Below are 26,060 nucleotides of genomic sequence, written 5' to 3'. Positions count from 1 at the left end.
TGCCTTAGCAGACATCCTCAATCTAAACAGTATTTGAGGGCTCAACGAGAAACATAACCACTTATGTAATAAAGATAACAGTAGATCAAGTCTGTAGCCTCCAACAGTCTCTGTATGGCTGTCAACTATATGCTAGCATATTATGAGCCATCGTGAAACCTTTGAGCTGAAACCTTTGTGTGATGTTAGTGAAGTTTAAAACACTGGACTTTCTGATGAAATCCTAAATAAGGGTTTTAGAATTCTCTGTGAGAGGGTCATGCTGAAAATCAACTTCAGGATTTGTACACTTGGGACAGTGTTGTCTCACGAGACATTTGGCAGGTGTCCAGAGAAATTTTTGGTTACAAGTGAGAAAGGGTGCTCCTGGTATCTAGTAGGTGAAAGTCAGAGATGCTGCTGAACATCCTGTAATACACAGGACAAACCCCAAAATCCCCAAGGGACTTTCCACTCCCCAGATGTCAGTAGTGGTGAAACTGAGAAACTTAAACCCCAGAGCTATTATTTCTGGAGATGCTCACCGTTCAGTTAGGCTTCACTGCTTGTGTATGTGTATATCTTGGCATCGCAGAGACTTTATTAAACCATGAGGTATCTCAGATGTGAGCATGAACAGAAAAAAGTTAATGAACCATTAACTGATCACAGTGCTCACTCCTTGGAATGACCTACTCCCAGCAGGGTGTCCAAGAGTTTGTTCTGGATAACCATGATGATGGGGAAGTGGTAGTCAAGAATTTACAAAAATGGCAAATAAATATGTTTTAAGGTGGAGACAAACTCAATCCATTGATCCTGGTTAGCAGATATATAGAATGACAGGCAAACAAATTTCAAAGGAAAAAAGTCATGGGACTTAAGAACTGATCAGACTGAAACACCACCAACCTTGCCACGCAGACACAAAAGGGAAGTTCATAGAAAGCCATGGGCCAGATTTACTCATTTAACTGTTTTGTTTGGTTGACAGAAAAAATACACTTTCACAAGAACTTATGAGAATATTTTATACCCAAGTATATTTTAAAGATCATGCTTCAGTATGGCTATATTATTTGTCTTGCACTGTTCTTTTGCCTTACCGCAGCAAGAAATATTTGAGAGACAAATTTAATGTTTTTTAAAAGATATTAAGATTAAAACTTCTTAATAAGGTAAAATGAATTAGGTTTTTTTTTTTTTTTTTTTAAAGCAAATTCATTAAATTGGCCATTTAGCAACTGGCTTTGAGCAACTAACCTAGAGCTATTTCCATCTGGAATCTGAGTGAGATAAAAGAAGCTGCTGATCACTGTCTGCCATTTGTGATGCCAAGAAGCAAAGAGTCAAGACCACAATACAACTGTGTGAAGCCAGGCAGTCGAGGACATTGTCTTGGTATATCTTCTGATTAACCTGAGATACTGGCTGACACTTGACCCTGTTCTTCAGAGCTTCCACAAAAGACATAATTATGGCTATCCAGCCGCAGGGCAGAGTGCTGAGTACCAAAAGAGCTCATTAAAATCTATTTGCTGTATTAGCATCAAACGTGTTGTTTAGTCAGTAAGTTGTGTCTGACTCTTGTGACCCCATGGACTGAAGCCCACTAAGCACCTCTGTCCATGGGATTTCCCAGGCAAGAATACTGGAATGTGTTGCCATTTCCTCCTCCAGGGGATCTTCCCGACCCAGGGATCAAACCAGTGTCTGCTGCATTGGCAGGCAGATTCTTTACCACTGAACCACCTGGGAGGCCTGAGCATCAGACATACTCATTGATAAACCTATGGGATCCAGGATTGAGAAGACCTCTGTCTCTAGGATTAAGGGGTAGAAGATAATGAAATATGTTTCCTATATATAGCACTACTCTAATAGGTGAACCTTCTCTTTAAGAATTTGTGGTCAAGTGTGCTTATTTTTTGCCTCAATCAGATGAGAAAGGGATTTAGAATGAAGACTTTTCAATGGAAACTACTAATTTTCATCAATAATTTGGGGCTATTCATATCAAGACATTTAAACAAAGGAAGTCTGAAGCTGTAAAAGAGAATGGCCAAGGAAGAGGCAGAAGGAAAATGAGAAGTAACCACTGAAGTAGATAGATGTGGTCATGGAGGTTAAATTGGAGTGGCTCATAGATACTAAGGCAGGAGAAGGGGGAAGCTGGTAAATCCAGTGGAGTTCAGCTTCACCTCTGCTGCCTACTACATGTTCCTGGCCACCACTTTATGTCTATAAACCCATTTCCTTATCCTTAAAATGGAGCTACTGACAACATTGCATACTTATAAAGTACCAAGTGCAATCCCTGCCTCAGTTATCTTTCAGTCCGCCCCCGCCCCCCTCCGAAGAGAATGGACAAAATTACTAAATACCTAACAGATTTTAGAGGTAAATTGGATTAGCCTTTTTTTCCTTCAGGAAGACTGTTCAACCACATTAGTTATAATATTATCCAAGCCGGAGAATTCTGTGTTCCAGTACAAAAGAAGGTGATAAAATAATTAAAATTGTATAATTAAAACTTTTATTGACCGCAATTTTTAAAAATCATATTGGTGGATCTATTAATCGTGCTCCTCAAAACTTAATTTTGAAGATTCCCCCCAAAATACCGAAAACACAGGTGTATATATGTACATTAAAAGGCAAAAAATTTTAAACTATTACCTGAACATTATAAGTGAGAGAAGCAGAGTTAACATCAGCATCATGACTGGGTGAGACACTCTATCTCTCCCCTTCAATCTACAACCAGCAAAACACTGACCATGAAGGTTCCTCTGCCCAACGCAGGGGACCCTGGAGAATTCCACATACCTGTACATCTGAAGGTGGGTAAACTGGAACTCATAGAGGAGGTGGAACCTGGGGACAGCAGAGGCAGTGCCTGCAATCGTGGCCCTGTGATTGCAGCAGCTCGGCCTGCCATCCCAGAGAACCTGGGAGCAGCAAGGGAAACCACACACAACTCTGGCCTCCCAGCCACAGCAGCGCCCACAGTCAGATAGATAGCGGGGCAGCAGTGGAAGTGAAACGTGCCTCCAAGAATCTGGTCCCCTGCTGCTTTCCCACACGAGTGCAGCCCATGAACCTGACGTGGCAGAAGGGGCCACAACCCAGGCACCCCCAACCCTCCACTCCCTGTGGTGGCTGAGCCTGTGGCTCAAGAAATGGCAAATGTGACTTAAGTGCCCAATGTCCTGGTACCCCTTGCAGTGATGACCGAGAAAACAGCAGCAGCAAGGCACAAGTGACCCCGGAGCAGAAGCAGTGACCATGGGGATACTGGGCATCAACTCTAAGCAGAGACAGTGGGTGGAAAGTGCTGCTTTTCAAGTACAAGGAGCTCAGGCCAAAAAACCCAAACACTTGTGCTATAGCACCACCTTCTGGAAAACTAAAGAATCTGTGAGTGTGTGTGTGCTCAGTCGCTCTGTTGTGTCCCATTCTTTGCAACCCCACGGGCTGTAGGCCACCAGGCTCCTCTGTCCATGGGATTTCCCAGGCAAGAATACTAGAGTGGGTAGCCATTCCCTTCTCCAGGGAATCTTCCTGACCCAGGGATTGAACTCAGGTCTCCTGCATTGCAGGCAGATTCTTTACCCTCTGAGCTACCTGGGATGCCCAATAGAAACATACATATCGGTAATTACCTTAAATATAAATGGATTAAACACTCCAATCAAAAGGATAAACTGGTTGAATGGATACCAAAACAAGACCAATATATATGCTGTCTACAAGAGATCCACTTAAGACCTAGGGACACATCCAGACTGAAATTGAGGGGATAGAAAGATATTCCATGCAAATGGAAATAAAAGATGGCTGGAGTACCAATACTCATACCAGACAAAATAGACTTTAAAATAAAGACTGTGACAAGAGATAAGGCAGAACACTATGTGATGATCAAGGGATCAATCCAAGAAGAAGATATATCAATTGTAAGTATACATGCACCCAACATAGGGTACTCCAATATATAAGGCAAATGCTAACATTGATGAAAGGGGAAATTGACAGTTACACAATAATAGTGGGGGGCTTTAGCACATCATTTGAGGACTTCCCTGGTGGCTCAGACGGTAAAAGCATCTGCCTACAATACAGGAGACCTGGGTTTGATCCCTGGGTTGGGGAGATCCGCTGGAGAAGGAAATGGCAACCCACTCCAGTACTCTTGCCTGGGAAATCCCATGGACGGAGGAGCCTGGCTGGCTACAGTCCATGGGGTCGCAAAGAGTCGGACACAACTGAGGGACTTCACTTCACTTAGCACATCATTTACACCAAGGTACAGACTTCAAGACAGGATATTTTTGTTGCAATTTTATCTTAATAATAAAACAGTTTTCCAAAGCAGTTTTTCTGTATTACTAAGAGCCTTTTGGTGAGAATAGTAAAATCACAGTTTCTTGGAATGTTGTGACACTTTCCCAAAATAAAAATTTCCCCCACCCACATATGCACGCGTAGCACATATCATCTACTGCTATTCTGATTTTAACATAAGTAATATGTAACTTTATACTTTCATGATTGTTAGATGTCATTTTATTGAGATTCCTCACTATCGCTTCCAATACTCCCCAATCACAAATGAACATGCATTTCAAAAAACCATCCTAACTTTTTGAAGAAAATAAATATCACATAATATTTTTCATTCTATGTAACTCTCCTTGTCATAGAATCATAATAGTCAAACCCGAGCTGAAGGCGAAGGTATTTATGTACAGTGTACTGTGGTTATGTCAAAGAACTTCTCTATTTCTCAATCATTTTAACTGAAAAGTAGGATCAAAATCTTCCCATCATCTAAGTTTTCTAGATGTTTGACCCACATCCTAGTGTTTGCCTCACTGACTACCCACTATTCTTATTTTACCTTATTTTATTGAAATATTATTTTGAACTATTATAGACTTACAGAAAAGTTGAAAAAATAATATGAAAAAATGTTCCTTTACATCTCTCACCCTGCTTCCCCTAATGTTATCATCTTACATAACCATAATACTACAATCAAGAACAGGAAATTGGCCTTGATACAGTATTATCAACTAAACTATAACCCTTTTCCTCAAATTTCAGCAATTTTCCCACTATTATCCATTCTCTGTTCAAGAGCCTCTTAATGAGGGTGATAGAGGAGAGTGAAAAAGCTGGCTTAAAACTCAGCATTCAAAATGCTAAGATCATGGTATCTGGTCCCATCACTTTGTGACAAATAGGGAAAAAAGTGGAAATAGTGACAAGTTTTCTTTTCTTGGGCTCCAAAATCATTGTGGAGGGTGACTGCAGCCATGAAATTAAGAGACACTTGTTCCTTGGAAAGAAAGCTCTGACAAACCTATACAGCATATTAAAAAGCACAGACATTACTTTTCCAACAAAGGTCCATATAGTCAAAGCTATGGTTTTGCCAGTAGTCATGTACAGATGTGCGAGTTGGACCCTAAAGAAGCCTGAACGCTGAAGAACTGATGCTTTTGAATTGTGGTGCCAGAAAAGACTCCTGAGAATCCTTTGAACTGCCAGGAGAGCAAATTAATCAATCCTAAAGGAAATCAACCCTGAGTATTTTTTGGAAAGACTAATGCTGAAGCTGAAGCTCCAAAACTTTGGCCAACTGATGAGAAGAGCCAACTCATTGGAAAAGACCCTAATGCTGTGAAAGGTTGAAGGCAACAGAAGGGGGAGGCAGAGGATGAGATTGTTAGATAGCATCACCAACTCAATGGACATGAATCTGAGCAAATTCCAGGGGATAGTGACGGACAGGGGAGCCTGGCATGCTGCAGTCCACAGAGTCACAAAGAGTAGTACACGACTTAGCAACTGAACCACAACCATAAAATATTAAATGTTCTTAATAAAATTTTTTAACTTTTAATGAGTTTTAATATCTTACTGGTGGTAAGATATTAGGAAATTAATCATATCTTAAGTATGGTTAGTATTTCCTAGAAGCAACCACAAAGGGATAGATATCCATTTTTGCAGGTCTCACAGCCCAGTTTTCTCTGAAGTATAGATCTCAGAAGGCCAATATGCACAGAGAGAACCACAGGAAAAGAAGAATGGAGGATAGGGAGTCAGGGAAGAGAAGTAACAGGAGCATGGGTTGAGTAAAGGAACGAAGACCAGGGATAAATAGGGCTAGAAAGGAAAAAATGAGATGCCAACAATCTGAGACTTGCCTGCCATTTAGTTACCTGAGCTGTGTTTCAAACCTCCTGCTCTACTCACTTATTTCTTGGCATAGGCCAGAGTCCTCAGATAACTTTTTTTCATTTTCCCCATCATTCTCATCCACAATCTCAACTACAATTGCCTTTGAAAGGTACTCATCTGCTTCTCAAATGTTGTTCCTACAGAAAGAAGTCTTTAGAATCTGAATACTATTGTGTGCCCCAGCCATTAAAAGGAGCATTTATGGGGAGAAATTGGACAAATTGAGGTTATAAACCTCAGAAGAAACACTGTATTTTGACAAGAAAAATTGGTTGGCAAATGTTGAGATTTTTATGAGTAACCATGATGATTTTTTAAAGCAATTTATAATTTGTTCTGTGCTTTGTCACAGTTGTTTTGACTTGTGGCTTTTATCAGTGCATAAAGTTATTTTGTTGTCCTTATTTTTAGGAAGAGATTCACAGTACTGAAATATTTCAAATGCCAGTGATGTTAAATTTCTTGAATATTTTCCCTTTCTAGTGCCTGATGAGTCACTGGACTATCATTCTGTCCCAAGAACATTATGATGACACCAGTCTTAGTCACAAATCCATTACATTGTGGAGGCAGGCGGCAGGATATGGGAAGAAATCTACACAATGAGAAGAATCTGTTTTAGCTTTAAAGTTGGAATTATTACCACATATTAAAAGCAAATTTATTTTCAAGTAGACTTCCTAGCCTATAATTGCTCATTTACCCTATTATCAAGGCTTCCCTGGTGGCTCAGACGGTAAAGAATCCACCTGCAATGCAGGAGACCTGGGTCGATCCCTGGGTTGGGAAGACCTCCTGGAGAAGGGAACAGCAACCCACTCAAGTATTCTGGCCTGGAGAATTTCATGCAGTCCATAGGGGTCTCAAAGAGTTGGACTCGACTTTCACTTTCACTCTCACTTTCATCCTCAGTTCAGTTCAGTTGCTCAGTCATGTCTGACTCCTTGTGACCCCATGGACTGTAGCACACCAGGCCTCCATTTCCAGCACCAACTCCCAGAGTTTACTCAAACGCATGTCTTGAGTTCTGATGCCATCCAACCATCTCATCCTGTGTTGTCCCCTTCTCCTCCTGCCTTCAATCTTTCCCAGCATCAGGGTCTTTTCAAATGAGTCAGCTCTTCGCATCAGGTGGCCAAAGTATTAGAGTTTCAGCTTCAACATCAGTCAATGAGTATCAGTGAATATTCAGGACTGATTTCCTTTAGGATGGACGGGCTGGATCTCCTTGCAGGCCAAGGGACTCTCAAGAGTCTTCTCCAACACCACAGTTCAAAAGCATCAGTTCTTCGGTACTCAGCTTTCTTTATAGTCCAACTCTCACATCAATACATGACTACGGGAAAAGCCATAGCCTTGACTAGATGGACCTTTGTTGGCAAAGTAATGTCTCTGCTTTTTAATATGCTGTCTAGATTGGTCATAACTTTTCTTCCAAGGAGCAAGTGTCTTTTAATTTCATGGCTGCAGTCACCATCTGCAGTGGTTTTGGAGCCCCCCCAAATAAAGTCTGTCACTATTTCCACTGTTTCCCCATCTATTTGCCATGAAGTGATGGGACCCGATGCCATGATCTTAGTTTTCTGAATGTTGAGCTTTAAGCCAACTTTTTCACTCTTCTCTTTCACTTTCATCAAGAGGCTTTTTAGCTCTTCACTTTCTGCCATAAGGATGGTGTCATCTGCATATCTGAGGTTATTGATATTTCTCCTGGCAATCTCGATTCCATCTTGTGCTTCATCCAGCCCAGTGTTTCTCATGATGTACTCTGCATATAAGTTAAATAAGCAGGGTGACAATATACAGCCTTGACGTATTCTTTTCACAGTTTGGAACCAGTCTGTTGTTCCACGTCCAGTTCTAACTGTTACTTCCTGAGCTGCATACAGATTTCTCAAGAGGCAGGTCTGCTGGTCTGGTATTCCCATCTCTTTAAGAATTTTCCACAGTTTTTAAAGATTTACTGAGCATGACCCCACCCACCAGAACAAGACCCAGTTTCCCCCTCAGTAGGTCTTTCATATCAGGAAGCTTCCATAAGCCTCTTATCCTTCTCCATCAGAGGGCAGACAGACTGAAAACCACAATCACGGAAAACTAACCAATCTGGTCACATGGACCACAGCCTTGTCTAACTCAATGAAACATGAGCCATGCCGTGTAGATGGGCAGGTCATGGTGGAGAGGTCTGACAGAATGTGGTCCACTGGAGAAGGGAATGGCAAACCACTGCAGTATTCTTGCCTTGAGAACCCCATGAACAGTATTAAAAGGCAAAAAGATAGGACACTTAAAGAGGAACTCCCCAGTCAATAGGTGCCCAACATGCTACTGGAGATCAGTGGAGAAATAACTCCAGAAAGAATGAAGAGATGGAGCCAAAGCAAAAACAATACCCATTTGTGGATGTGACTGGTGATAGAAGCAAGGTTCGATGCTATAAACAGCAATATTGCATAGGAACCTGGAATGTTAGGTCCATGAACCAAGGCAAATTGGAAGTGGTCAAACAGGAGATGGCAAGAATGAACATTGACATTTTAGGAATCAGCGAACTAAAATTGACTGGAATGGGTGAATTTAACTCAGATGGCCATTATATCTACTACTGTGGGCAGGAATCCCTAGAAGAAATGGATTAGCCTTCAGAGTCAACAAAAGAGTCCAAAATGTAGTACTTGGATGCAATCTCAAAAACTGACAGAATGATCTCTGTTTCCAAAGCAAAGCATTCAATATCATGGTAATCCAAGTCTATGCCCCAACCAATAATGCTGAAGAAGCTGAAGTTGAATGGTTCTATGAAGACCTACAAGACCTTCTAGAACCAACACCCAAAAAAGATGTCCCTTTCATTATAGGGGACTAGAATGCAAAAGTAGGAAGTCAAGAAGCACCTGGAGTAACAGGCAAATTTGGCCTTGGAGTACGGAATGAAGCAGGGCAAAGGCTAATAGAGTTCTGCCAAGAGAATGCAGTGGTCATAGTAAACACCCTCTTCCAACAATACAAGAGAAGACTCTGCTGCTGCTGCTGCTGCTAAGTCGCTTCAATCATGTCCAACTCTGTGTGACCCCATAGACGGCAGCCTACCAGGCTCCACACATGGTCAATACCGAAATCAGATTGATTATATTCTTTGCAGCCAAAGATGGAGAAGCTCTATACAGTCAGCAAAAACAAGACTGAGAGGTGACTGTGGCTCAGATCATGAACTCCTTATTGCCAAATTCAGACTGAAATTGAAGAAAGTAGGGAAAACCACTAGACCATTCAGGCATGATCTAAATCAAATCCCTTATGATTATACAGTGGAAGTGAGAAATAGATTCAACGGATTAGATCTGATAGAGTGCCTGATGAACTATGGATGGAAGTTCTTGACATTGTACAAGAGACAGGGATCAAGATCATCCCCAAGAAAAATAAACATAAAAAAGCAAAATGGCTGTCTGAGGAGGCATTACAAATATCTGTGAAAATAAGAGAAGTAAAAGCAAAGGAGAAAAGGAAAGATATACCCATTTGAATGCAGAGTTCCAAAGAATATCAAGGAGAGTTAAGAAAGCTTTCCTCAGTGTTCAGTGCAAAGAAATAGAGGAAAACAATAGAATGGGAAAGACTAGAGAGCTCTTCAAGAAAATTAGAGATACTAAAGGAACATTTCATGCAAAGATGGGCTCAATAAAGGAAAGAAATGCTAGGGATCTAACAGAAGCAGAAGATATTAAGAAGAGGTGGCAAGAATACACAGAAGAACTGTACAAAAAAGATCTTCATGACCCAGATAATTATGATCATTTGTATGATCACTCACCAAGAGCTAGACATCCTGGAATGTGAAGTCATGTGGGCCTTAAGAAGCATCACGATGAACAAAGCTAGTGGAGGTGATGGAATTCCAGTTGAGCTATTTCAGATCCTAAAAGATGATTCTGTGAAAGTGCTGCACTCAATATGCCAGCAAATTTGGAAAACTCAGCAGTGTCCACAGGAATGGAAAAGATCCGTTTTCATTCCAATCCCAAAGAAAGGCAATGCCAAAGAATACTCAAACTACTGCACAATTGTACTCATCTCACATGCTAGTAAAGTAATGCTCAAAATTCTCCAAGCCAGGCTTTGGCAATATGTGAACCATGAACTTCCAGATGTTCAAATTGGTTTTAGAAGAGGCAGAGAAACCAGAGTTCAAATTGTCAACATCCGTTGGATTATCAAAAAAGCAAGAGAGAGTTCTAGAAAAACATCTATTTCTGCTTTATTGAAGGAGTAAGTCAATGCTGTATATTGTCACCATGCATATTTAACTTATATGCAGAGTACATCATGAAAAACGCTGGGCTGGAAGAAGCACAAGCTGGAATCAAGATTGCCGGGAGAAATATCAATAACCTCAGATATGCAGTTGACACCACCCTTATGGCAGAAAGTGAAGAGGAACTAAAAAGCCTCTTGATGAAAGTGAAAGAGGAGAGTGAAAAAGTTGGCTTAAAGCTCAACATTCAGAAAACAGAGATCATGGCATCCAGTCCCATCACTTCATGGCAAATAGATGGAAAAACAGTGGAAACTGGCAGACTATTATTATGGACTCCAAATTCACTGCAGATGGTGACTGTAGCCATGAAATTAAAAGACATTTTCTCCTTGGAAGAAAAGTTATGACCAACCTAGAGAGCAAGTTAAAAAGCAGAGACATTATTTTGCCAACAAAGGTCCATCTAGTCAAGGCTATGGTTTTTCCTGTAGTCATGTACTGATGTGAGAGTTGGACTGTGAAGAAGGCTGAGCGCTGAAGAATTGATGCTTTTGAACAGTGGTGTTGGAGAAGACTCTTGAGAGTCCCTTGGACTGCAAGGAGGTCCAACCAGTCCATCCTAAAGGAAATCAGTCTTGAATGTTCATTGGAAGGACTGATGTTGAAGCTGAAACTCCAATACTTTGGCCACCTGATGCAAAGAGCTGACTCATTTGAAAAGACCCTGATGCTGGGAAAGATTGAAGGCAGGAGGAGAAAGGAATAACAGAGGATGAGATGGTTGGATGGCATCAGTGACTCATTGGATATGAGTTTGAGTAAACTCCAGGAGTTGGTGTTGGACAGGGAGGCCTGGCGTGCTGCAGTCCATGGGGTCACAAAGAATCAGACATGACTGAGCAACAGAACTAAATGGAAAGCCTTTGACTGTGTGATCAGCACAAACTGTGTTTGAGCATCTCCTGTGGAGGTACGGGTCAGCAGTGGACTGCCGCAGAGACAGGGACTCTGGGTGCAGCAGAGTTGTGTATGGCATAACCCCCCTTGGAAGAGGTCGCCATTAACCCCACCATGTAAGCTGCCAGAACTTACAAAGGACTCGGAAATAGACTCTTGGAGGGCACAAACAGAACCTTGTGTTCACCAGGACCTAGGAGAAAGGAGCAGTGATCCCACAAAAGACTGACCCAGACTTGCCCGGGAGTGTCTTGAGTCTCCAGTGGAGGCATGGATCGGTGGTGGCCTGCTTCAGGGTTGGGAGCAGTGAGTGTAGCAGTACACACATGCAATCTTTTGAAGGGGGTTGTCATTATCTTCATTACCTCCACCATAGTTTAGCCCCAGGTAAATAGTAGGGAGGGAACACATCTCCACTCACCAACTTTCACCCTATTATCATGCTATCTCCATGTCCATGAAGTCCTGGGTTTCAAGGCTATGCAGTTTGGATGCTATAGCTCATAATTCAATTTTCTTTTCATCATCATGATAATGGGGTTTGGGCAGATTATCCTACAGAAAGACTGCATTCAATTACTAGATAGAATGAATGTAAGCCTTGATGTGTCCTCTTTTGCCCTGTTATGCCCCACGAAGAACAAAGCTGGAACACACCTACAGACTATCTGCTTTGGTTCCTTATTAAGCATGAAACTCATAGTAACAAGGCTCTGATAAACTTTCATACAGAGGAGATGAACACCAAATGTTGGTAAATTAGCAAAGCATTGCATTTGTTGAAAAATCTAAACAGAAGAGCTTTTTTTCAAACATGATAAATAGATCAAATAGTTCTGTAAGAATTAAAACAGGTTGTTTTCCTAATTATAAATATAACATAATATCGAGCCTTTTGGGTTTTCAGGGAAAATGAATTACAAGTGGAACATCAAGTAGTATTGACTTTGTTTTTCAATGCACCTCCAAGCTGGATGTTCAGGGATGTGATGATAGCCAAGGTCTGAATGGTAAATGCTGTAACTTGTCTCCTTTTTAAAAAAAAAAAAAACAAATTCAAACTCAAAGAAACTGGCATGGATATTTAATGTCATTTAATATTTTTCAACAGTTGGTCTTTAACATTGACTATATCTTTGATTGGATGTAAATTTTAAAAAGATAAATAAGGTAGTCTTGACCTGAAAGACCATTCAGGTATGACCTAAATCAAATCCTTTATGATTATACAGTGGAAGTGAGAAATAGATTTAAGGGACTAGATCTGATAGATAGAGTGCCTGATGAACTATGGACGGAGATTCGTGACATTGTACAGGAGACAGGGATCAAGACCATCCCCATGGAAAAGAAATGCAAAAAAGCAAAATGGCTGTCTGGGGAGGCCTTACAAATAGTTGTGAAAAGAAGAGAAGTAAAAGCAAAGGAGAAAAGGAAAGATAAAAGCATCTGAATGCAGAGTTCCAAAGAATAGCAAGAAGAGATAAGAAAGCCTTCCTCAGCGATCAATGCAAAGAAATAGAGGAAAACAACAGAATGGGAAAGACTAGAGATCTCTTCAAGAAAATTAGAGATACCAAGGGAACATTTCATGCAAAGATGGGCACAATAGAGGACAAAAATGGTATGGACCTAATAGAAGCAGAAGATATTAAGAAGAGGTGGCAAGAATACACAGAAGAACTGTACAAAAAAGATCTTCACAACCCAGATAATCACGATGGTGTGATCACTCACCTAGAACCAGATATCCTGGAATGTGAAGTGAAGTGGGCCTTAGAAAGCATCACTATGAACAAAGCTAGTGGAGGTGATGGAATTCCAGTTGAGCTCTTTCAAATCCTGAAAGACGATGCTGTGAAAGTGCTGCACTCAATATGCCAGCCAATTTGGAAAACTCAGCAGTGGCCACAGGACTGGAAAAGGTCAGTTTTCATTCCAATCCCAAAGAAAGGCAATGCCAAAGAATACTCAAACTACCACACAATTGTACTCATCTCACACACTAGTAAAGTAATGCTCAAAATTCTCTAAGCCAGGCTTCAGCAATACGTGAACTGTGAACTTCCTGATGTTCAAGCTGGTTTTAGAAAAGGCAGAGGAACCAGAGATCAAATTGCCAACATCTGCTGGATCATGGAAAAAACAAGAGAGTTCCAGAAAAACATCTATTTCTGCTTTATTGACCATGCCAAAGCCTTTGACTGTGTGGATCACAATCAACTGTGGAAAATTCTTCAAGAGATGAGAATACCAGACCACCTGACCTGCCTCTTGAGAAACCTGTATGCAGGTCAGGAAGCAACAGTTAGAACTGGACATGGAACAACAGACTGGTTCCAAATAGGAAAAGGAGTTCGTCAAGGCTGTATATTGTCACCCTGCTTATTTAACTTCTATGCAGAGTACATCATGAGAAACGCTGGGCTGGAAGAATTACAAGCTGGAATCAAGATTGCTGGGAGAAATATTAATAACCTCAGATATGCAGATGATACCACCCTTATGGCAGAAAGTGAAGAGGAACTCAAAAGCCTCTTGATGAAAGTGAAAGAGGAGAGTGAAAAAGTTGGCTTAAAGCTCAACATTCAGAAAACGAAGATCATGGCATCCGGTCCCATCACTTCATGGGAAATAGATGGGGAAACAATGGAAACAGCGTCAGACTTTATTTTTTGGGTTCCAAAATCACTGCAGATGGTGATTGCAGCCATGAAATTAAAAGACACTTGCTTCTTGGAAGGAAAGTTATGACCAACCTAGATAGCATATTGAAAAGCAGAGACATTACTTTGCCAACAAACGTCCATCTAGTCAAGGCTATGGTTTTTCCAGTGGTCATGTATGGATGTGAGAGTTGGACTGTGAAGAAAGCTGAGTGCCAAAGAATTGATGGTTTTGAACTGTGGCGTTGGAGAAGACTCTTGAGGGTCCCTTGGACTGCAAGGAGATCCAACCAGTCCATCCTAAAGGAGATCAGTCCTGGGTGTTTATTGGAAGGAATGATGCTAAAGCTGAAACTCCAGTACTTTGGCCACCTCATGCGAAGAGTTGACTCATTGGAAAAGACTCTGATGCTGGGAGGGATTGGGGGCAGGAGGAGAAGGGGACGACAGAGGATGAGATGGCTGGATGGCATCACCGACTCGATGGACGTGATTTTGAGTGAACTCCAGAAGTTGGTGATGGACAGGGAGGCTTGGCATGCTGTGATTCATGGAGCCGCAAAGAGTCGGACATGACTAAGCGACTGCACTGAACTGAACTGAACTGACCTGAAAGATAGAGGACTTCTCAGGGCATCATGGCAGACAGTGATGGGAAAATATCTCTCGCAGATAGCTTGGCACATGTGGGCAGAGGGCAGCCAGTAAGGCAGTTGTCATAGACTGAGGGCCAGGTCCTGCCATCATTTATTTGAATTCCAGTTTTTAAAAAAGATTAGTAAACTTTAACTATAGGCTTTAGGTGACAGTGATGTGTCAATGCAGATTCAGTAATTATAATAATAAATGTACCACTTTGGTGGGGGAATGGATAATGGAGGAGGCTATGCATATGTGGGAGAAAAGGCATATGGAGAATCTCAGTATTTTCCTCTCAGTTATGCTGTGAAGTTAAAACTACTATAAAAAAGACTTTAGAAAAAACATTAAATAATAGAATATGATAATTTCTGTTCTTTTACTTCCCCTCATAGGCCTTACTTAGTTTTAAGTAGTTTAAAATTACTATTATTTTCTCAAACAGCACTGCTAATTTATACACATATTTGATACACAGAATTTTGATTCAACACTTGAAGCATCCTAGTAAAGAAATCATTTGCCTTTAGTTTCATTTTATAACCTAGAAATACATGTAAAACTAAACCTTACCTCATTGCTGATCTCCATTCACATCTACAGGTATGACAGTGTGAAGGAGGAGGTATATGTACCTTATGGCCTCAGTTTCTTTCCATAAAAGAGAAAGTCGACCTTCCTAACCTCATATCTACAGATTAGTTAGGTCTGATGACTGCAGGAACATTGCCTTTGAAATGATCTTATTTTGGGTACTATTTTGTTGTACCATTTTAGTAAGTGGATTAAGAGATATGGTTTCTGTGTTCTTCAGGCATTGATTTACTTTGGTTTTTCTATTTCATCATAATTAACACTTTAAATAACTAAAGAGTTTTAGAAACAAAATAAGTTTTCATGGAAGTGTTATTAAAAATACTGTTAATCTTGTTTTACATACATTTTATACATGTTGTTAGTCACTCAGTCGTGTCCATCTCTTTGTGACCCCATGGACTGTAGCCCACCAGGCCCCTCTGTCCATGGAATTCTCCAGGCAAGAATACTGGAGTTGGTTGCCATGCCCTTCCTTCTTCAAGGGATCTTCCTGATGCAGGGATCCAACCCAAGTCTCCTGAATTGCAGACAGATTCTTTGCCATCTGAGTCACCAGGGAAACCCAAATTGTATACAAAGAGATTTAAAAAGATACCCTAACACAGGATATCTAGAGAGAACTGACCATTTGATCCAGTTTTGGTGATCAGAACTAATGTTTAATTGGTTTTCCAGAAATTGACCAAACCTGCAAATTGTTTTTGCCATTTGTAAATACAATGATGATATATAAGCTGAGACTTTCTGTCTGCTTACCTGTATGTATTTCTCCAAATTCCTTTCTTTCTTGTCTGTAAATTGATTGTTGAATGAGCAAAAATTATTTTACTTGGTTCTGACTATTAGCCAATTAATAGTCAATCTTTCATTATTCATCAGGGTTGGAAGGAGGAAAACTATTTATCTGATGTTAGCAACTTAACATTATAATAATTTTTTTGGTGCTTAAAAAAATCTTCTCAAAAACAACATATTTTAAACAGTGCATAGAACTAAATTTATTATTTTATTTAGAAGTTACTTTTATTTTTATTGCTAATGAAAATTTCTGACGAAAACTACTCATGCTTTTTTAATTTGTTAATTATTTAAATAATTTTACTTGTGAATTATGTAAAATGTTTTATTTTGAAAAATTAAAGAAGCAAAATATATAAAGAACTTAAAAAATTTAACAATAAACAAACAACCCAATTAAAAAGCGGGCTAAGAATCTAGCAGAAGATCCTCAACAAAGAAGATATACAAATGGAAAACGAGTGTATGAAAAGATGCCCAACATCATACACCATTGTCACTGTGCTATGCTTAGTCACTCAGTTGTGTCCTACTCTTTGCGACCCCATGGAATGTGGCCCACCAGGCTCCTCTGTTCACAGGATTCTCCAGGCAAGAATACTGGACTGGGTTGCCTTGCCCTCCTCCAGGGGATGTTCCCAACCCAGGTCTCCCCATTGCAGGCAGATTCTTTACTGTCTGAGCCACCAGGGAAGCCCAAGAATACTTGAGTGGGTAGCCTATCTCTTCTCCAGGGGATCTTCCCAACCTAGGAATTGAACTGGGGTCTCCTGCACTGCAGGCAGATTCTTTACCAGCTGAGCTACCAGGGAAGTCCATCATTGTCAGTAGGGAATTGCAATCATAATGATGAGATACCATTACCACCTATTCAAATGGTGAAAATATCAAACACTAATAACACCAAATACCAGGGAGAATGTGGAACACCAGGAGCTCACACTCATTGCTGGTGAGAATGCAAAATGGTACAGCCATTTTGGAGGACACTTAGACACGTTCTTACAAAGCTACACTTACCATAAAACTAGCAATTGCTCTGTATATTTTGCTCTGTTTGTTGTTTATACAAATGAGTTGAAAGCTTATGTCCACACAAAAACATGCACTGCTTTACTCATAAACTCCAAAAATTAGTCTGGTATATCCATACAGTGGAATAGTATTCAATGATAAAAAGAAATTCGCTATCAAGCCATGACAAGATATGGTAGAAGCTTAAATGCACATTTCGTGAAAGGTGCTAAATGAAAGTAAGAAAAACCAGTCTAAAAAGGCTGGATACCATATGACATTCTGGAAAACAAAACTATGGAGACAGTAAAAAATGAGCTGTTATCAGAGGTAACATGAGCAATTTTAGAGCAGTGAAACTATTCTGTACGAAGCAATAATGATACATACATGACACTATGCATTTGTCAAAACCTGCAGAATTACACAACACAAATAATAAACTCTAATGCAAAATATGAACTTCAGTTAATAATAATGTATCAATATATTGTTTATCAATATGGTTTATCAATCATAGCAAATGTACTTTCTGCTAAGTTAATTAAAAATATGCAAAAGTATACAGAATATAAATGGATTTTTACAAAACAAATACTATAGAATCAAATACATATACTATAGAATACTTAATATAGAATAAGCTTACTAGAGAAGACTTACTATAGAGAAAGCAACAAACAAAACTAATCAAAGCTGTTGAGTGTGGTGCTTCAGACCACCTGACCTGCCTCTTGAGAAATCTGTATGCAGGTCGGGAAGCAACAGTTAGAACTGGACATGGAACAACAGACTGGTTCCAAATAGGAAAAGGAGTACGTCAAGGCTGTATATTGTCACCCTGCTTATTTAACTTATATGCAGAGTACATCATGAGAAACGCCGGACTGGAGGAAACACAAGCTGGAATCAAGATTGCCGGGAGAAATATCAATAACCTCAGATATGCAGATGACACCACCCTTATGGCAGAAGGTGAAGAGGAACTCAAAAGCCTCTTGATGAAAGTGAAAGTGGAGAGTGAAAAAGTTGGCTTAAAGCTCAACATTCAGAAAACAAAGATCATGGCATCTGGTCCCATCACTTCATGGGAAATAGATGGGGAAACAGTGGAAACAGTGTCAGACTTTATTTTTCGGGGCTCCAAAATCACTGCAGATGGTGACTGCAGCCATGAAATTAAAAGATGCTTACTCCTTGGAAGGAAAGTTATGACCAACCTAGATAGCATATTGAAAAGCAGAGACATTACTTTGCCAACAAAGGTCCATCTAATCAAGGCTATGGTTTTTCCAGTGGTCATGTATGGATGTGAGAGTTGGACTGTGAAGAAGGCTGAGCGCCAAAGAATTGATGCTTTTGAACTGTGGTGTTGGAGAAGACTCTTGAGAGTCCCTTGGACTGCAAGGAGATCCAACCAGTCCATTCTGAAGGAGATCAGCCCTGGGATTTCTTTGGAAGGAATTATGCTAAAGCTGAATCTCCAATACTTTGGCCACTTCATGCGAAGAGCTGACTCATTGGAAAAGACTCTGATGCTGAGAGGGATTGGGGGCAGGATGAGAAAGGACGACAGAAGATGAGATGGCTGGATGGCATCACTGACTCGATGGATGTGAGTCTCAGTGTACTCCGGGAGTTGGTGATGGACAGGGAGGCCTGGCGTGCTGCGATTCATGGGGCCGCAAGGAGTCGGATACGACTGAGTGACTGAACTGAACTGAACTGATGCTTTGTTTTCACCTGAGAAGTAAGAATAGCATATACTACCTGGATGAGTTTCTAATTTGGAGGCAACACCAATACGTTACCATATTTTAACAATTCTAAGATGGTTTAAAAAAGCTTTTAGGGCTGCATCTCTAAAATTGAATGTTCCTTACAATTGATGGCATTTTATAATTGGTTAATTGTTTTTTTCTCAGTGATACATAAAATTTTTGAGATCTTGGAATTCAGTAAAATGTGGTAGCTGTTACTTTGTAACCTCTTAGAGTTTCTTTCTAAACTTAAAGAGAGCTGATTCAAAGGTCTAGGAGACCAGATTCTGAGGTTGGCACAGTCATGAATTATGTATCAACTGTGGCCACGTCCATTACTTTTTCTGATCCCTGGTTTCATCATCTATAAAATGGAAGAAGTTAAAAGATCCTTAACATTCTTGCTAACTCAACATTTGAATCTAGGTCACTTGGTAGTGAGATAGGCTAGACATTTACAGCTAGCTTCCTGTTTACACTTCCAGGTAGAAATAACACCAGGAACAGGATAAATAGCTGGTCTTTGCCTGTGGTGGACACTCTGAGATAGCAGCAATGGCAGGGGCAGAAAGAGGCTAAATACTGCTTGGTTAAAAGATCAAGAGACTTATTTCTCATCCTTGGGGTCAGTGAGACCTTAAGTACGCATATGGTAGAAAGGCTCCTCCTGGTCAAAAAGGGAGGGCCCTGAGTCAAAGAACAAAGCAAGATTGGCCAGAGGAAAACAAATACCCAGAAGATCACCCCCTTATAAATGACTCATACTTCCCAAAGGCACGACTTTTATCTGAGCTTGCCCATGCATGTACTCTGCTTTTGTAATAAACGCCTTACTTTCCTCTCTACCTTCTGTCTCCTTGTCAAAAAGCATTTTTTTTTCCCAAGGCAGGCAAGAACTGGGACCCAAACTTCAGTCGCTGGCCCTCGTGGTCTCTTGGCTAGGATTTGGCATTTTTACTGTCGTGGTCAGTGTCTGATCTTGCTTCCAGCTGCTGCTCACTGCTATCTCTCTGAAGTCTGCAGAACAAGACCGTCAAAGTGCCAAAGTGATACAAATGAAATTGAATTATTCTTCTCTCCCTGTGAAGCACCTGGGTTGTTTCCAAATAGAAAATGCACTTAGTAATAGTTGTGAGCAAGAAGTAGCCAAGCTTAGTGAGGAAATAGCAGCAGAATCACAAGACTTGGAGTATGCGATCACACATTTTATATATTTGGCACTACCTTGGGCTTTCATATGAATAAAAATAAAGAAGTTTTTAGTTTTTGAAAATAAAATGTTTCAGATTTGATTTGCCTCTGATTTATACTTAGAAGTAAAGGGAAATTAACTAAATCTCCAAGACACCCTCCAACTCTCCATCTGTCTGCTCACCCCATGCATTCCCAATATCCTTCTGCCTACCCCCACCACCAGTGCCACTGAGAATTGTTCCCAGGACACTTCTCCAGGCATCTCCCACGGCTCAAGTTTCTGCTATAAACCTAGACTCTGCAAATTACCTTCACTTCCTAAGGCTACTCTAGAGTGAAGACTCTATCCTTCCAAACACTCCCTGCAAGTCTGCAAACAACATCCCAAATGTCATAGCTAATATCAAAAGCTAGAGAGCCTCTTTTAGGGTTGACTATGAAACTGTGGATTTTATATTTCTTATAGTTGTGATTTGCGAGCAAATTAACAAATTCAGAAAGGGTGTTAATCTTTGCTATTTGCTTACATTAACATGGTTTTAATAACATAAATATATTATTTGTTAATGATAGTGATGTTTTATTATAGTAATGAACTATTGTTCTTTCAAATTAATGCCACAAGGGCATTACCGTAGTTATAGCCTTGAGCCTTGCTTAAATCTATTAATGAAGTGGCCAGAGGTATCTATGTAAATCAACCACTTCACTCTCCCCTGTAACCCGAAAGCTGTCTACGTGACAGAAAACTGATCATTTTCTTGAGAATCTGTCTCCTGACAGTTCTGTCAGAAAGAAAGATGAGTAATGTAATGAATAGGCATCAGAAGGGAAGATTTAGGACAATTAAAATTAAATTATTTGTTTTGCTGAATTGCCCACATAGAATGTAATAGGGAAAAAAAAAAAAAAAAAGAATGTGATAGGGAAATTAATTCATGATTTTAAATACTGGAGTGATGAAAGCCAATAGTATTTTAATCAGAACTTGAGAACAGATATACAGATTTGTCTTCTTCTTCAGCATATTGATAGTTATTATTTTCACACTGTTGTAAACATGCGTTCTGGCAAACAAACTCACTCAGAAGGACAATGCAGATAGTGGAATGTAGTTTATTACACTGGCGGGCCCAAGGCAGAGTCTCCTCTTAGCCAAGGACCCCAACCAGTTTTTGTGAAAACCTTATATACCCTAAGTGTACATGCTCAAACCCACCTCCCCAAATTCTCTGAAACTAGTGAGAACAAAGGAAAAGAAAGATACAATCAAAGTTAACCCGTGATTTGTATGCCTTAAGCCTAGGTAGTTAACAGTGGACCATTATCAGTAGGCCTGTGGTCATACCCCAATCGGAGAAGGCAATGGCAGCCCACTCCAGTACTCTTGCTGGAAAATCCCATGGATGGAGGAGCCTGGTGGGCTACAGTTCATGGGGTCGCTAAGAGTCGGAAACGACTGAGCGTCTTCACTTTCACTTTTCACTTTCATGCATTGGAAAAGGAAATGGCAACCCACTCCAGTGTTCTTTCCTGGAGAATCCCAGGGACTGGGGAGCCTGGTGGGCTGCCGTCTATGGGGTCGCACAGAGTCGGACACGACTGAAGCGACTTAGCAGCAACAGCAGCAGCATACCCCAATAAGCATAATAGAATTTAGGATTCTACTTGGTTACACAGATAATTAGGGTATTCTTTTAGATGATGGAGAGTCTAGGTATGAGCCCTGGGGCTCTTCCATAAAATGGCGGGGGTGGGGGTCTGATTTTCCAGTTGGTATGTCGTTTCCATGGATACTGGGCATATAGCTCAAAGTCCGCAGTCTGGCCCAAGATGGAGTCCTGCTTTCAAGATGGAGCCTGTTCTATTTCCTCCTTCAATACATTCTGTGTTTATTGGTTATCTTGGTTTTTGGAGGATAATAGATTTTAAGAAAAGCCTTTATTTCTCTTTTCACATCTCTCATCCTCTTTTCACAGGTTAAGCAGAATAAAAAAATGATCACTTACTTCTCCCTTCTTTCTTCTTCATCACCTAGTCTATATCAATAATTACTTCTTAGATTTGTATAAGTATACAGATTTTTATATTTGTGAGTTCATAGCAATCAAAATTAGCTGACCAACTAGTAAACTGGCTACCTGAACTATTTCTCAGACTTTTGCTAGCATGGTTGCTACTGAGCAAAATACAAAGAAAATGCTTTTGAGCAAGATGGTGGCATGAGAAAAAGGCATTTTTATTCCTGCTCCCAAATTACTATTTAAATGAACAGTAAAACATACAAATATATTTTTAAATAACTAAAAACTAGACATGAATAGCATCCATACACTAGAGAAAGTAAATACAAAACCTTAGAAGAATTATTCTAACAAGGTATAAAGTTCAAGAACTGAAGCCATAACTCCCTCTTGCCTTTTCCCATCAGTAGGATTTGTATTCCACCATAAATTCATAGGTCCACATGATCATTCTTGTATCAGCCTATAAAGTAGAAAACTAAAGTCAGCTACGGTTTGCTCCTTACTTTTGTGAGGCTATGAGGAGAAAAGTGGCAGGAGACTTCTCTCTAGTGAACTAGCAATAATGATCATATAGAAAAGTATTCATTAGGCAAAAATCTATGATTTGTGTTCCCTCTCCATGACCTAGACTGTTAGATCATGACAATGGTTTATAACTGTAAACTTTTCTTTAAAATGTGTGGCCTGAGATAAAAAATATTCATCCTATTTCTTGCTTGGCTCAAAAATTCACAATGAGATGAGTTGACTTACATATTGTAGGATGTATGAAAATACACTGCAGTTCACATAAAATGGATCACTCAAAAATAATTACATCCATTGCCTTATTCTGAAATGGATTTTCTGCCTGATTAAGGAAATTCTAACTTCTAGTGAAATGGTTAGTTCATTGTATACATATGGTTTTATCATAAGTATTTGTGAAGTGAAGTCAACTTTAGAACAGAAAGATTATAGGGAGGTGAAAAAAGTATATATTGAAAACCAAAGGTGGTTAGGAGAGGGCATAGGAAAAGAAAAAGTTAACAATTAATAATAATAAATGATAGGGAGGCTGGGAGAAATCAAGTTAGTCTTTCATTCCCTTATGTAAGAATTAAAAAAGTACAGAACACTTAGGGGGAGGATAACTTTTCAAACACAGTTCATAGAGCCAAATAGGAAAATGCAAGAAGAGAATAGAAATTTTTAAAATGAAAGAAAGTATGGTATTTGATATGTTAAGCATATCAATATGTTTGAAAACGTAAGTGGATTAAAATCCCCGATTAAAGAGAAAAAACTTCAGATTGATTTAAAACAAAATAACCCCAAATCCCTAATATATATTGTTGGGGCCCAGAAGAGGTCACACCAAAATGTGCCTCAATGGCACATTGGTTATTCTGAATTAAACTTACTTAAGAAGTGGTCAAAACAGGGGGGACATTGACCCTCCTTTCTGTTTCCCTGTAAAGCAGATCTCCCAAGTGAAAGATATGCTCCCTGCTTCAGGAGGTAGGACACACTTATCACTAAAGTTAGGAAGTTCAGGCTGAGAAGCCTGAATAAACAAACCTTGTTACTTCAAGTTACTACCCCAAGTCCAAACTCTATTTAGATTCTTCACTAATTGAGCACCCAAACCCTAACTTTCTTTGTCCTATCAATTCCTCACACGTGTATTGTTTCTTTGTTTAAAAAAATATAAAACCTGCCTACTTTGGTCACTTCTGAGGTCTTATTTCTTTTTTCTTTTAATTTTATTTTTAAACTTTACAATGTTGTAATAGTTTTGTCAAATACCGAAATGAATCCGCCACAGGTATACCTGTGTTCCGCATCCTGAACCCTCCTCCCTCCTCCCTCCCCATACCCTCCCTCCCTCTGGGTCGTCCCAGTGCACCAGCCCCAAGCATCCAGTATCATGCATCAAACCTGGACTGGCGACTCATTTCATACATGATATTATACATGTTTCAATGCCATTCTCCCAAATCTCACCACCCACTCCCTCTCCCACAGAGTCCATAAGACTGATCTATACATCAGTGTCTCTTTTGCTGTCTCGTACACAGGGTTATTGTTACCATCTTTCTAAATTCCATATATATGCATTAGTATACTGTATTGGTGTTTTTCTTTCTGGCTTACTTCACTCTGTATAATAGGTTCCAGTTTCATCCACCTCATTAGAACTGATTCAAATGTATTCTTTTTAATGGCTGAGTAATACTCCATTGTGTATATGTACCACTGCTTTCTTATTCATTCATCTGCTGATGGACATCTAGGTTGCTTCCATGTCCTGGCTATTATAAACTGCTGCGATGAACATTGGGGTACACGTGTCTCTTTCCCTTCTGGTTTCCTCAGTGTGTATGCCCGGCAGTGGGATTGCTGGGTCATAAGGCAGTTCTATTTCCAGTTTTTTAAGGAATCTCCACACTGTTCTCCATAGTGGCTGTACTAGTTTGCATTCCCACCAACAGTGCAAGAGGGTTCCCTTTTCTCCACACCCTCTCCAGCATTTATTACTTGTAGACTTTTGGATCGCAGCCATTCTGACTGGCGTGAAATGGTACCTCATAGTGGTTTTGATTTGCATTTCTCTGATAATGAGTGATGTTGAGCATCTTTTCATGTGTTTGTTAGCCACCTGTATGTCTTCTTTGGAGAAATGTCTATTTAGTCCTTTGGCCCATTTTTTGATTGGGTCATTTATTTTTCTGGAGTTGAGCTGTAGGAGTCGCTTGTATATTTTTGAGATTAGTTGTTTGTCAGTTGCTTCATTTGCTATTATTTTCTCCCATTCTGAAGGCTGCATTTTCACCTTGCTAATAGTTTCCTTTGTTGTGCAGAAGCTTTTAATTTTAATCAGGTCCCATTTGTTTCTTTTTGCTTTTATTTCCAATATTCTGGGAGGTGGGTCATAGAGGATCCTGCTGTGATGTATGTTGGAGAGTGTTTTGCCTATGTTCTCCTCTAGGAGTTTTATAGTTTCTGGTCTTACGTTGAGATCTTTAATCCATTTTGAGTTTATTTTTGTGTATGGTGTTAGAGAGTGTTCTAGTTTCATTCTTTTACAAGTGGTTGACCAGTTTTCCCAGCACCACTTGTTAAAGAGATTGTCTTTAATTCATTGTATATTCTTGCCTTCTTTGTCAAAGATAAGGTGTCCATATGTGCGTGGATTTATCTCTGGGCTTTCTATTTTGTTCCATTGATCTATATTTCTGTCTTTGTGCCAATACCATACTGTTTTGATAACTGTGGCTTTGTAGTAGAGCCTGAAGTCAGGTAGGTTGATTCCTCCAGTTCCATTCTTCTTTCTCAAGATAGCTTTGGCTATTCGAGGTTTTTTGTATTTCCATACAAATTGTGAAATTATTTGTTCTAGCTCTGTGAAGAATACTGTTGGTAGCTTGATAGGGATTGCATTGAATCTATAAATTGCTTTGGGTAGTATACTCATTTTCACTATATTGATTCTTCCAATCCATGAACATGGTATATTTCTCCATCTGTTAGTGTCCTCTTTGATTTCTTTCACCAGTGTTTTATAGTTTTCTATATATAGGTCTTTAGTTTCTTTAAGTAGATATATTCCTAAGTATTTTATTCTTTCCATTGCAATGGTGAATGGAATTGTTTCCTTAATTTCTCTTTCTATTTTCTCATTATTAGTGTATAGGAATGCAAGGGATTTCTGTGTGTTGACTTTATACCCTGCAACTTTACTATAATCATTGATTAGTTCTAGTAATTTTCTGGTGGAGTCTTTAGGGTTTTCTATGTAGAGGATCATGTCATCTGCAAATAGTGAGAGTTTTACTTCTTCTTTTCCAATCTGGATTCCTTTTATTTCTTTTTCTGCTCTGATTGCTGTGGCCAAAACTTCCAAAACTATGTTGAATAGTAATGGTGAAAGTGG

At 39.7% G+C, this 26,060-nt stretch overlaps 1 pseudogene; it reads left to right on the top strand.

The window, feature by feature from the left end:
* Positions 1-2,759: 2,759 nt before the first annotated feature.
* The window catches only part of LOC102413399, a 63,726-nt pseudogene continuing 40,425 nt past the window's right edge, over positions 2,760-26,060 (top strand).

Source organism: Bubalus bubalis, chromosome 5 (genome assembly GCF_019923935.1).
Source record: "Bubalus bubalis isolate 160015118507 breed Murrah chromosome 5, NDDB_SH_1, whole genome shotgun sequence".
Taxonomy (NCBI): Eukaryota; Metazoa; Chordata; class Mammalia; order Artiodactyla; family Bovidae; genus Bubalus; species Bubalus bubalis.
This window is presented reverse-complemented; position numbering and strand designations above follow the sequence as displayed.